Source organism: Rhipicephalus microplus, unplaced genomic scaffold (assembly GCF_043290135.1).
Source record: "Rhipicephalus microplus isolate Deutch F79 unplaced genomic scaffold, USDA_Rmic scaffold_796, whole genome shotgun sequence".
Taxonomy (NCBI): domain Eukaryota; kingdom Metazoa; phylum Arthropoda; class Arachnida; order Ixodida; family Ixodidae; genus Rhipicephalus; species Rhipicephalus microplus.
The window spans coordinates 17501-30358 of record NW_027465351.1 but is presented as its reverse complement, the minus strand read 5'-3'; the positions used below and the strand labels follow the sequence as shown (position 1 = coordinate 30358).

Sequence of the window (12858 nt, the reverse complement as noted above, 5' to 3'; positions counted from 1 at the left end):
GTACGCAACCTCGACCGCACTTTCCCTGCAGGCTTCCTTCCGACTCGAAGTCCTGCGGCGGTCTCAACGAGGTGCCACATCCTCAATGCAGTCGGTCGCCCCCGTTTCGGTTGGGCTCTGGCACGACGGTCGCCACCGTCTCGCCCTTGAGTGGCCGCTGTTGGCGCTCGCTGTGAGGTGTTCAGCGTGCTGTCCGTGTTGCCGACGCGGTCAAAACGAGTCGACGGCTCACGTTCCCTTGTGCGCCGAAGGCTCTCTTGATATGTGATCCGACCCTCAGACAGACGAAGCCAAGGGAAGACCCAAGGCCGCAATGTGCGTTCAAAGAATCAGTGCTCAGTGTGTCCTGCAATTCACACCAAGTCTCGCAGCTGGCTGCGTTCTTCATCGACCCGAGAACCGAGTGATCCACCGCTTAGAGTCGTGAAAAAGTGTTTGTTCAATTCCGTACAGTCAAAACCAAACGTTTCTGGCACTCGGCCAAACAGTGGCCAAGAAGGGCGCTTTTCAGCGCACGCTTGGACTCCAAAACTCTGCCGCGCCTTTTTCGGCTGCCGCAAATCGAGCAAACGGTGTGTTTCGGACGGCGTTTCGCTTCCGCTACTTGCGAGTGCTTTCGTGGTCCACCCCTCTATAAATACTCGGGAGGCGTCGAAGCCGGTTCTCCAAGCCGGACCCGTAGGTATCGTTGTGTGCTCGCTCTCATTGGCCCGCCTAACCAGAAAATGCCTGCGGTACACCCATTTGGATAAGAGTGCACGCAGATGCGGGCCTCGACGGCTACACATTTCCTCGGGCGGCCGCCTCCCGGCCTCCGTGGAGCGCGGGATGCACGGTCCCATCGACAAGCCTCTCCCGTTTTTACCGTGGCGTCGCGGTTCACCACGGCGGGCGGGTCGGTCTCCTCCGCATAAAAAGGGGGACCCCCGCTTTTTGTTCCACGAAATCGCACAAGCTTTTTTCGCATCCACGGTTTGCCACCGCACACCAAAATGCCGATCCGGCTGCCTACTTTAGCCAACAGGTGGAGCCAGGCGCGCCGTACTTGCGCGGCACTTCCCACGTCCACCGAAGTCGGTGCCAAGGACCACTTTCGGCGCCGGAGCCGCGTACGAGCCTACTCGAGGCGGAAGAACGAAGCCAGCAAGGGCCTGGCCGCAAGTGCGTTCAATTGTCGGGACGTCCAAGTCCCTCGTTCTTCCGTGCTTCCTCTTTCGGCAAGTCGTTGCGGCACCTTCCCAAAGCGCGCAGACCCGCTAATCGCGACGAGCGCGACGTGGCCGTGCCGCCTTTCCCTCGGCAGCAAGCAAAACGCCTGGCAACGTCGACGCTCCCCTAACCGCGATCTCGCACCGTGTTTCGTGTGGCGAATTCAAAAGCCGGCCGGCGCTGCTGCAACCATTACGGTCGGTACGCATACGCCGCGGAGGGCGGGACGGTCATCGGAGCGTGCGGTTCCTCCATCGAGTACTGCGCACCTCGGCCGTCGCATCGCCGTGCCATGACCGGCCGCGCGTCAACGCGAACCGGTGCCAGCGAGATCCCTCGCCTGCAAGAACCGACCGGCAGCCTCCGTCACCCGAGGACGCGGAGGCGCTTGCCGCGGACGGCGGGACGGTATGCACTGGTGCACAGCGGACCCGTCACATCGCCAGTTCCTTGACCGACCGCCGACGCTTGTGCCGTTCCTCTCGTACTTGGCAGTCGCCGCGCGATTGTCGGGTCTCGTTCTTGCACGCTCGAACGGTCGGGAGGGCACTCGGCTGGCGTTTCGGGAACGCGCAGCCTCGCCTTCTACCGACGTAACCACGACTCGCCGTTCGCGCTCCGCCGCTCCTGTTTACAGTACTAGGCGGTCCCGCAGCGGTCGGGTCGCGCATTTCGAGCGCTTCGAGCCACGGTGCAGTGGCGGGTCGAAAGCCGACCTATGAGTGCGTTGCGCCGTTTGTACCCGCGTCCGCCACCTGGCCGACCGTCCAAGGTCGCGGTGTTGGCGTCCGCTGGGCGCAACAATTTGTCACGGGGTGCCGCTCCACATTCAGGCAGCCCCGTGGGGAAAAGCCGACCCCGCGTCCAAACGGGGTCAGCGGCAGAAAGTGTCGGGCGCAGACGCAGCTGAGGCGCTCACCCTTCACAATCCGTTAATGATCCTTCCGCAGGTTCACCTACGGAAACCTTGTTACGACTTTTACTTCCTCTAAATGATCAAGTTTGGTCATCTTTCCAACAGACCGGCGCAACCGAAAGGCCGCGCCGGACATCGGTCCGAAGACCTCACTAAATCATTCAATCGGTAGTAGCGACGGGCGGTGTGTACAAAGGGCAGGGACGTAATCAACGCGAGCTTATGACTCGCGCTTACTGGGAATTCCTCGTTCAAGGGGAACAATTGCAAGCCCCTATCCCAATCACGAAAGAAGTTCCACGGGTTACCCAGTCTTTTCAGACAGGGATAAAGACACGCTGCTTCCTTCAGTGTAGCGCGCGTGCGGCCCCGGACATCTAAGGGCATCACAGACCTGTTATTGCTCTGTTTCGTGCGGCTAGGAGCCGCTTGTCCCTCTAAGAAGGTTGTAAGGTGCTGGGAACCCCGCACCTATTTAATAGGCTAGAGTCTCGTTCGTTATCGGAATTAACCAGACAAATCGCTCCACCAACTAAGAACGGCCATGCACCACCATCCACCGAATCAAGAAAGAGCTCTCAATCTGTCAATCCTCCCAGTGTCCGGGCCGGGTAAGTTTTCCCGTGTTGAGTCAAATTAAGCCGCAGGCTCCACTCCTGGTGGTGCCCTTCCGTCAATTCCTTTAAGTTTCAGCTTTGCAACCATACTTCCCCCGGAACCCAAATACTTTGGTTTCCCGGAAGCTGCCCGCCGAGTCATTTGAGTAACTCAGGCGGATCGCTGGTTGGCATCGTTTATGGTCAGAACTAGGGCGGTATCTGATCGCCTTCGAACCTCTGACTTTCGTTCTTGATCAATGAAAACATTCTTGGCAAATGCTTTCGCAGTAGTTCGTCTTGCGACGGTCCAAGAATTTCACCTCTAGCGCCGCAATACGAATGCCCCCGTCCGTCCCTCTTAATCATTACCTCGTATTCCAAAAACCAACAGAACAGAAACGAGGTCTTGTTCTATTATTCCATGCAAGTTTATTCAGGCGACTCGCCTGCGTTGAGCACTCTAATTTTTTCAAAGTAAAAGCACCGGCCATCTCGAGGCACACAATGAAGTGCACCAAGAAAGAACCGGCATGATGTTCAGTCCGAGCCGTCGCATCGGGTAGATGCACTACTCGTCTGGAACTGAGATCCAACTACGAGCTTTTTAACCGCAGCAGCTTTAGTATACGCTATTGGAGCTGGAATTACCGCGGCTGCTGGCACCAGACTTGCCCTCCAATTGATCCTCGTTAAAGGATTTAGAGTGTACTCATTTCAATTACGGGGCCTCAAAAGAGTCCCGTATTGTTATTTTTCGTCACTACCTCCCCGTGCCGGGAGTGGGTAATTTGCGCGCCTGCTGCCTTCCTTGGATGTGGTAGCCGTTTCTCAGGCTCCCTCTCCGGAATCGAACCCTGATTCTCCGTTACCCGTAACAACCATGGTAAGCAAGTAACCTACCATCGAAAGTTGATAAGGCAGACACTTGAAAGAAACGTCGCCGGCTCGTGGCCATGCGATCAGCACAAAGTTATCCAGAGTCACCACACAATACGGGCCGAAACCCGATCGATCTTGGTCTAATAAAAGCACCCGTTACCCAAAGGGCTCCAGGCTCACTGCATGTATTAGCTCTAGAATTGCCACAGTTATCCAAGTAGGAAGAAACGATCTAAGGAACCATAACTGATTTAATGAGCCATTCGCGGTTTCGCCTTATTTCGGCATGTACTTAGACATGCATGGCTTAATCTTTGAGACAAGCATATGATTACTGGCAGGATCAACCAGGTAATCGTTCGACTGCGCGTCCGTCCTCGCCCTCGGCGGGCCGGACGCAGTCTGTGTGCGGCGGAGGCCACCTTCAGGCGCCCCAACACGCTTATTTTGCACTCCGAGATGACGGCGTTCGAGCTCGCTACGGCACAACCTTCCCGAAAGACGAGTGGGAGCCGTGCGGCAAGAAGCACGTTCATGCTCGCTCTTTTTCGTTGCATCGACTCGGTCGCGCCGTGCGGGTTGCCCAAGCCCGCTGCACTGTCGGTGGACCGGCCGGAACTAGCAACGGAGCCGAGACTGCAAAGCCGCCAGACGACGGGTCACGCCCGCGTCTTCGGCGCTTTCGCATCTGAATCGCCCGAGGACGACACGGAACACACCTCGATATCGTGGTAAAACGGCACCGTCCGACAACCAGCCCCTAACGCATCAAGCGGATGAGGCTGCAGACGACTGCCGTGGATTCCCCTGGAGCAGACCCGAGGACACGCTTGACGAGGCCGAAGCCCGCCGCATATCAGACACCCGGTCGCTTTCGCGTACGCCGCTCACGAGAACCCCCACATAATAGCAGCGATAAGTACCCAGACCTCCTTGGGCCCTAATACGAGCGTACTCGAGAAAATTTCACCGCGGGTGTGCCCGAAACGTGTGGCATGTTGAGCGTGCCACAAGTCTACGTCGCTCTCAAACCCGCCGAGGTCGTAGAATTTGCGACCCTACTCACGAAATTCCCACCGAGGATACGGCCGCAAACGTACCGCACCTTGGGTAGGCCACGAGTTTGTGCAACACTACGCTGACGGCACAGCACCGAGGTCGTGCGCGCACGCACGGGAAAATTCCGCCGCGGTTTCTGCCGAAAACGTGAGGCACCACGACTCTCCGCAAGTTCGCGTCGACTGCGAAAGACCGAAGTCGTGAACGACGTGTCCGCTACTCGCCGCCGACACGCTGGACACCAAACGTACAACGACTCGACGGCGTCGTAGAGGCCCACGACGCGGTTTTCCTTAACGACGTCTCGGCGTGGCACCGACAGGTTAGAACGGCCGACCAACGTTCCCTGTCCGCCGTTCGGCTCAGTCGAAGGGCTCGGCGACTTCGGCAACGCTGCGAAGCCGCACGGTGACGCACGCCATGTCCCCATTTTTTTTTTTCTTTCTGCGTCTGCCGGGGTGCCCCTATAATAGCAGCGATAAGCACCCAGACCGCCGTGGGTCGCTCGCCCCGGCTGACGTGGTTTTTCGTACTCCTGCGGCGGTCGCCGTCAAGCACGTCCAAATACGCTACTTTCGTGGGCGCATTCACGCTCTTTCGCTTCGCCGGAGTGCCAGCACTCACTCTGCCAAAAACGGCGAACATCCGAGCGGCGGTTCCCACTTTTGCGTCGGCGTCGCAAACCCCGCCCCGGCAGACGAGGTTTGCCGTACTCGTGCGACGGTGGCCGGCGGGCACGTCGAAAGACGCCGATATCGTGCGCGAATTGGCGCACCTTGGCTTCACCGGAGTGCCGCCACTGACTCCTCCAAAAACGGCGAAGATCCGAGCGGCGCTTCCCACTTTCGCATCGGCGTCCCGAACTCCGCCCCGGCTGACGCGGTTTACCGTACTCGTGCGACGGTCGCCGGCGAGCACGTGGAAAGACGCCGATATCGTGCCCGAATCGGCTCCGTTCGGCTTCGCCGGAGTGCCAGCACTGGCTCGGCGAAAGACGACGAACATCCGAGCGACGGTTCTCACTATTGCGTACGCGTCGCAAACCCCGCCCCGGCAGACGCACTTTGCCGTACTCGTGCGACGGTCGCCGGCGAGCACGTAGAAAGACGCCGATATCGTGCCGGAATCGGCCCCGTTTGGCTTCGCCGGAGTGCCAGCACTCACTCGGCCACAAACGGCGAACATCCGAGCGGCGGTTCCCACTTAGCCGTCGGCGTCCCGAACTCCGCCCCGGCAGACGCGGTTGCCGAGCTCGTGCGACTAGCGACCGCGAAGCCGTCTCGCGACGCCGCTTTCGTGCGCGGCTCCCACTGCGACCTGGGTCACCCGAGGTCGACGAGCAAAAAAGAATGTCGAAAAAAATTTTTTTTTTTTTTTGCGTCTGCCGGGGTGCCCCTATAATAGCAGCGATAAGCACCCAGACCGCCATGGGTCGCTCGCCCCGGCTGACGTGGTTTTTCGTTTTCCTGCGGTGGTCGTCGTCAAGCACGTCCAAACACGCCACTTTCGTGGGCGCATTCGCGCTCTTTCGCTTCGCCGGAGTGCCAGCACTCACTCTGCCAAAAACGGCGAACATCCGAGCGGCGGTTCCCACTTTTGCGTCGGCGTCGCAAACCCCGCCCCGGCAGACGAGGTTTGCCGTACTCGTGCGACGGTGGCCGGCGGGCACGTCGAAAGACGCCGATATCGTGCGCGAATTGGCGCACCTTGGCTTCACCGGAGTGCCGCCACTGACTCCTCCAAAAACGGCGAAGATCCGAGCGGCGCTTCCCACTTTCGCATCGGCGTCCCGAACTCCGCCCCGGCTGACGCGGTTTACCGTACTCGTGCGACGGTCGCCGGCGAGCACGTGGAAAGACGCCGATATCGTGCCCGAATCGGCTCCGTTCGGCTTCGCCGGATTGCCAGCACTGGCTCGGCGAAAGACGACGAACATCCGAGCGACGGTTCTCACTATTGCGTACGCGTCGCAAACCCCGCCCCGGCAGACGCACTTTGCCGTACTCGTGCGACGGTCGCCGGCGAGCACGTAGAAAGACGCCGATATCGTGCCGGAATCGGCCCCGTTTGGCTTCGCCGGAGTGCCAGCACTCACTCGGCCACAAACGGCGAACATCCGAGCGGCGGTTCCCACTTAGCCGTCGGCGTCCCGAACTCCGCCCCGGCAGACGCGGTTGCCGAGCTCGTGCGACTAGCGACCGCGAAGCCGTCTCGCGACGCCGCTTTCGTGCGCGGCTCCCACTGCGACCTGGGTCACCCGAGGTCGACGAGCAAAAAAGAATGTCGAAAAAAATTTTTTTTTTTTTTTTTGCGTCTGCCGGGGTGCCCCTATAATAGCAGCGATAAGCACCCAGACCGCCATGGGTCGCTCGCCCCGGCTGACGTGGTTTTTCGTTTTCCTGCGGTGGTCGTCGTCAAGCACGTCCAAACACGCCACTTTCGTGGGCGCATTCGCGCTCTTTCGCTTCGCCGGAGTGCCAGCACTCACTCTGCCAAAAACGGCGAACATCCTAGTGGCGGTTCCCACTTTTGCGTCGGCGTCGCCAACCCCGCCCCGGCATACGCGGTTTGCCGTACTCGTGCGGCGGTGGCCGGCGGGCACGTCGAAAGACACCGATATCGTGCGCGAGTCGATGCTTCTTGGTCTCGCAGGAGGGCCGCCACTCACTCCTGCAAAAACGGCGAAGATCCGAGCGGCGCTTCCCACTTTTTCGTCGGCGTCGCAAACCTCGCCCCGGCAGACGCGCTTTGCCGTACTCGTGCGACGGTCGCCGGCGAGCACGTCGAAATACGCCGATATCGTGCCCGAATCGGCCCCGTTTCGCTTCGCCGGAGTGCCAGCACTCGCTCGGCCAAAGACGACGAACATCCGAGCGACGGTTCCCACTATTGCGTACGCGTCGCGAACCCCGCCCCGGCAGACGCGGTTTGCCGTACTCGTGCGGCGGTGGCCGGCGGGCACGTCGAAAGACGCCGATATCGTGCACGAATTGGCGCTCCTTGGCTTCACCGGAGTGCCAGCACTCACTCGGCCAAAAACGGCGAACATCCGAGCAGCGGTACCCACTTAGCCGTCGGCATCCCGAACTCCGCGCCGGCTGACGCGGTTGCCGAGCTCGTGCGACTAGCGACCGCGAACGCGTCTCGCGACGCCGCTTTCGTGCGCGGCTCCCATTGCGACCTGGGTTACCCGAGCTCGACCAGCAAAAAAGAAGGTCGAAAATTTTTTTTTTTTTTCTGCGTCTGCCGGGGTGCCCCTATAATAGCAGCGATAAGCACCCAGACCGCCGTGTGTCGCTCGCCCCGGCTGACGTGGTTTTTCGTACTCCTGCAGCGGTCGCCGTCACGCACGTCCAAATACGCCACTTTCGTGGGCGCATTCGCGCTCTTTCGCGTCGCCGGAGTGCCAGCACTCACTCTGCCAAAAACGGCCAACATCCGAGCGGCGGTTCCCACTTTTGCGTCGGCGTCGTAAACCCCGCCCCGGCAGACGCGGTTTGCCCTACTCGTGCGACGGTCGCCGGCGAGCGCGTCGAAAGACGCCGATATCGTGCGCTAATTGGCGCTCCTTGGCTTCTCCGGAGTGCCGCCACTCACTCCTCCAAAAACGGCGAAGATCCGAGCGGCGTTCTCCACTTTCGCATCGGCGTCCCGAACTCCGCCCGGGCTGACGCGGTTTACCGTACTCGTGCGACGGTCGCCGGCGGGCACGTCGAAAGACGCCGATATCGTGCCGTAATCGGCCCCGTTTGGCTTCGCCCGTGTGCCAGCACTCACTCGGCCAAAAACGGCGAACATCCGAGCAGCGTTTCCCACTTTCGCATCGGCGTCCCGAAGCCCGCCCCGGCAGACGCGGTTTGCCCTACTCGAGCGACGGTCGCCGGCGATCACGTCGAAAGGCGCCGAATTCGTGCACGAATCGATGCTTCTTGGTCTCGCAGGAGGGCCGCCACTCACTCCTGCAAAAACGGCGAAGATCCGAGTTGCGCTTCCCACTTTTTCGTCGGCGTCCCGAACTACGCCCCGGCTGACGCGGTTTACCGTACTCGTGCGACGGTCGCCGGCGGGCACTTCAAAATACGCCGATTTCGTGGGCGCATTCACGCTGTTTCGCTTCCCCGGAGTGCCAACACTCACTCTGCCGAAAGCGGCGATCATCCGAGCGGCGGTTCCCACTTTTGCGTCGGCTTCGCAAACGGCGCCCCGGCAGACGCGCTCGTGCGACGTACTCGTGCGACGGTCGCCGGCGAGCACGTCGAAAGACGCCGATATCGTGCTCGAATCGACCCCGTTTCGCTTCGCCGGAGTGCTGCCAGTCACGGCGCAGAAAACGGCGAACAAGTGTTTTTTTTTTTTTTTTTCCTAGAATTTGTGTTATAGAAGGCACATTTGATATCGGACGATAATTTTCAACTTTATCACGCGCACCGATTTTCGTGTAGAGGTTTGCAAGTTTATGGGAATTTCTCCACTTGGAATAATGCGATTTAGTAGTACTACGAGAACTTCATGGATGTACTCAAGGGTACGGGGCAAGTCAGTTACGTCAACACCTGCAGATTTTTTACACTTCAAACTGAAAATTGTTGGTTGTGAGTCCTCGTGTGATATTAAAGGCCGATTCGCTAACACATAGAACAAAGAAAGAAAGGAAGAAAAAACGCCCGCGCTCGCTCAAGAAACCTGGGTTCGCAACAAGTGGCAACAACAAGCAACCGAGCGAGTGCGCCAAAACCCGTGGCGGCCGAACAAACGCGAAGTCCCAACCGCGTCAGCCGGGGCGGCACGGGACAGGAAAAATCACTTCAGCCGGGGCGGCGGGGCACCGAATAAACCTCGTCACCTCGTCGCAGGATAAAAGAGGAAACAAAAAGTCTAAACAGCGTCTGCTGGAGCGAATGCGTAATAAAACAACAACAACAACAAAAAAAAAAACACCCGCGCTCAAGAAGTCTGCAATCACCACAAAAGGCGACTGTGACCGAGCAGCGTCAGCCGGGGCCGTGCGGAAACGGAAAAACCGCGACTACCGGGGCGTCGAGGCACCGAAAAATCCACTTCAGCCGCGGCGAAAAAAAAAAACAAAAAGAAAGACGGAGGGGGGGGGGGGGAACCACGTCTGCCGGGGCGAAGGAAAAAAAAAAAACGCGTCTGCCGGGGCGAGCCCGGGTGCGGCACCACCGGGAAAACTGTGGCAAACAGACATGGCGATCGAGTGAGTGGGCCGCCAGCCAGGCTCAGCCAAAAAGTGCAAAGTCCGAACTGCGTCAGCCGGGGCGGCAAAAACCACGTCAGCCGGGGCGGCGCAAAAAACCGCGTCTGCCGGGGCGGCACGAAACCGCGTCAGCCGGGGCGGCGCGAAAACTGCGTCAGCCGGGGCGAAAGAAAAAAAAAAAAAAACGCGTCTGCCGGGGCGAGCCCGGGTGCGGCACCACCGGGAAAACTGTGGCAAACAGACATGGCGATCGAGTGAGTGGGCCGCCAGCCAGGCACAGCCGAAAAGTGCAAAGTCCGAACCGTGTCAGCCGGGGCGGCAAAAAACCGCGTCAGCCGGGGCGGCGCAAAAAACCGCGTCTGCCGGGGCGGCACGAAACCGCGTCAGCCGGGGCGGCGCGAAAACTGCGTCAGCCGGGGCGAGCCCGGGTGCGGCACCACCGGGAAAACTGTGGCAAACAGACATGGCGATCGAGTGAGTGGGCCGCCAGCCAGGCTCAGCCAAAAAGTGCCAAGTCCGAACTGCGTCAGCCGGGGCGGCAAAAAACCGCGTCAGCCGGGGCGGCGCAAAAAACCGCGTCTGCCGGGGCGGCGCGAAAACCGCGTCTGCCGGGGCGGCGCGAAAACTGCGTCAGCCGGGGCGAAAGAAAAAAAAAACGCGTCTGCCGGGGCGAGCCCGGGTGCGGCACCACCGGGAAAACTGTGGCAAACAGACATGGCGATCGAGTGAGTGGGCCGCCAGCAAGGCTCAGCCAAAAAGTGCTAAGTCCGAACTGCGTCAGCTGGGGCGGCAAAAAACCGCGTCTGCCGGGGCGGCACGAAACCGCGTCAGCCGGGGCGGCGCGAAAACCGCGTCTGCCGGGGCGGCACGAAACCGCGTCAGCCGGGGCGGCGCGAAAACTGCGTCAGCCGGGGCGAGCCCGGGTGCGGCACCACCGGGAAAACTGTGGCAAACAGACATGGCGATCGAGTGAGTGGGCCGCCAGCCAGGCACAGCCGAAAAGTGCTAAGTCCGAACTGCGTCAGCCGGGGCGGCAAAAACCGCGTCAGCCGGGGCGGCGCGAAAACCGCGTCTGCCGGGGCGGCACGAAACCGCGTCAGCCGGGGCGGCGCGAAAACTGCGTCAGCCGGGGCGAGCCCGGGTGCGGCACCACCGGGAAAACTGTGGCTAACAGACATGGCGATCGAGTGAGTGGGCCACCAGCCAGGCTCAGCCAAAAAGTGCTAAGTCCGAACTGCGTCAGCCGGGGCGGCAAAAACCGCGTCAGCCGGGGCGGCGCAAAAAACCGCGTCTGCCGGGGCGGCACGAAACCGCGTCAGCCGGGGCGGCGCGAAAACTGCGTCAGCCGGGGCGAAAGAAAAAAAAAAAAACGCGTCTGCCGGGGCGAGCCCGGGTGCGGCACCACCGGGAAAACTGTGGCAAACAGACATGGCGATCGAGTGAGTGGGCCGCCAGCCAGGCACAGCCGAAAAGTGCCAAGTCCGAACTGCGTCAGCCGGGGCGGCAAAAAACCGCGTCAGCCGGGGCGGCGCAAAAAACCGCGTCTGCCGGGGCGGCACGAAACCGCGTCAGCCGGGGCGGCGCGAAAACTGCGTCAGCCGGGGCGAGCCCGGGTGCGGCACCACCGGGAAAACTGTGGCAAACAGACATGGCGATCGAGTGAGTGGGCCGCCAGCCAGGCTCAGCCAAAAAGTGCCAAGTCCGAACTGCGTCAGCCGGGGCGGCGCAAAAAACCGCGTCTGCCGGGGCGGCGCGAAAACCGCGTCTGCCGGGGCGGCGCGAAAACTGCGTCAGCCGGGGCGAAAGAAAAAAAAAACGCGTCTGCCGGGGCGAGCCCGGGTGCGGCACCACCGGGAAAACTGTGGCAAACAGACATGGCGATCGAGTGAGTGGGCCGCCAGCAAGGCTCAGCCAAAAAGTGCCAAGTCCGAACTGCGTCAGCCGGGGCGGCAAAAAACCGCGTCTGCCGGGGCGGCACGAAACCGCGTCAGCCGGGGCGGCGCGAAAACCGCGTCTGCCGGGGCGGCACGAAACCGCGTCAGCCGGGGCGAGCCCGGGTGCGGCACCACAGGGAAAACTGTGGCAAACAGACATGGCGATCGAGTGAGTGGGCCGCCAGCCAGGCACAGCCGAAAAGTGCTAAGTCCGAACTGCGTCAGCCGGGGCGGCAAAAACCGCGTCAGCCGGGGCGGCGCAAAAACCGCGTCTGCCGGGGCGAATGCAAAAAAAACAAAGAAAAAAGCCCGCGCTTAATCAAAAGAAAACAAAGAAAAAAGCTTGCGCTTAATCAAAAGAAAACAAACAAAAAAAGTTCGCGCTTAAGCCTGGCGGTGGAACCACCGGGGCAAACAGACCTGGCGATCGAGTGAGTGGGCCGCCAGCCGGGGTGAGCCAAAAAGTGCAAAGTCGGAACCGCGTCAGCCGGGGCGGCGCGAAAACCGCGTCAGCCGGGGCGGCGCAAAAACTGCGTCAGCCGGGGCGGCACGGAAAAACGAAAACCGCGTCAGCCGGGGCGGCACGGAAAAACGAAAACCACGTCAGCCGGGGCGACATCAAAATGAGGAAAAAAAAAAAAAACTGCCTTAGGACACCTGCGTACACTTTCATGCGTTTGGGCATATCTCTCTGTAACACGCGCGCCCCTCGTTACGCGCGGCACTCTGTTTTCTCCGACACCCATATTTCGGCGGCATGTGGCACGCGCGCCCGTCCCTACGCACGGCACACCGCAGTGCTTTCTCGATATTTTTCTTTTCCTCCAACACCGTCATCTATAGGCTTTTAGTGACCTGTTGCTCGTGGCAAAAGTTCGCTAGCTCTGACACCTCTTGCATGCGCACCGTTTTTGCGCACGGTGCTATGCCGCAAAGCACGGCAGTCGCATGCGTTTCTCTCAGGCACCTCTTTTTTGACACAACGCTGTGGTGCTTAGAAACACACCCGCCGCTTTTGCGCACAGAACTCCACCGTACAGCACGGTA

At 60.4% G+C, this 12858-nt stretch overlaps 2 non-coding genes across 2 annotated transcripts; both read right to left on the bottom strand.

The window, feature by feature from the left end:
• Positions 1-270: 270 nt before the first annotated feature.
• LOC142795665 (5.8S ribosomal RNA) lies at positions 271-423 on the bottom strand. Its single transcript, XR_012893206.1, has one exon. It is a non-coding gene; the product is annotated as a 5.8S ribosomal RNA (ribosomal RNA).
• A 1719-nt stretch (positions 424-2142) lies between these two features.
• On the bottom strand, positions 2143-3957 carry LOC142795667 (small subunit ribosomal RNA). The gene has a single exon (XR_012893208.1). It is a non-coding gene; the product is annotated as a small subunit ribosomal RNA (ribosomal RNA).
• Positions 3958-12858: the final 8901 nt, after the last annotated feature.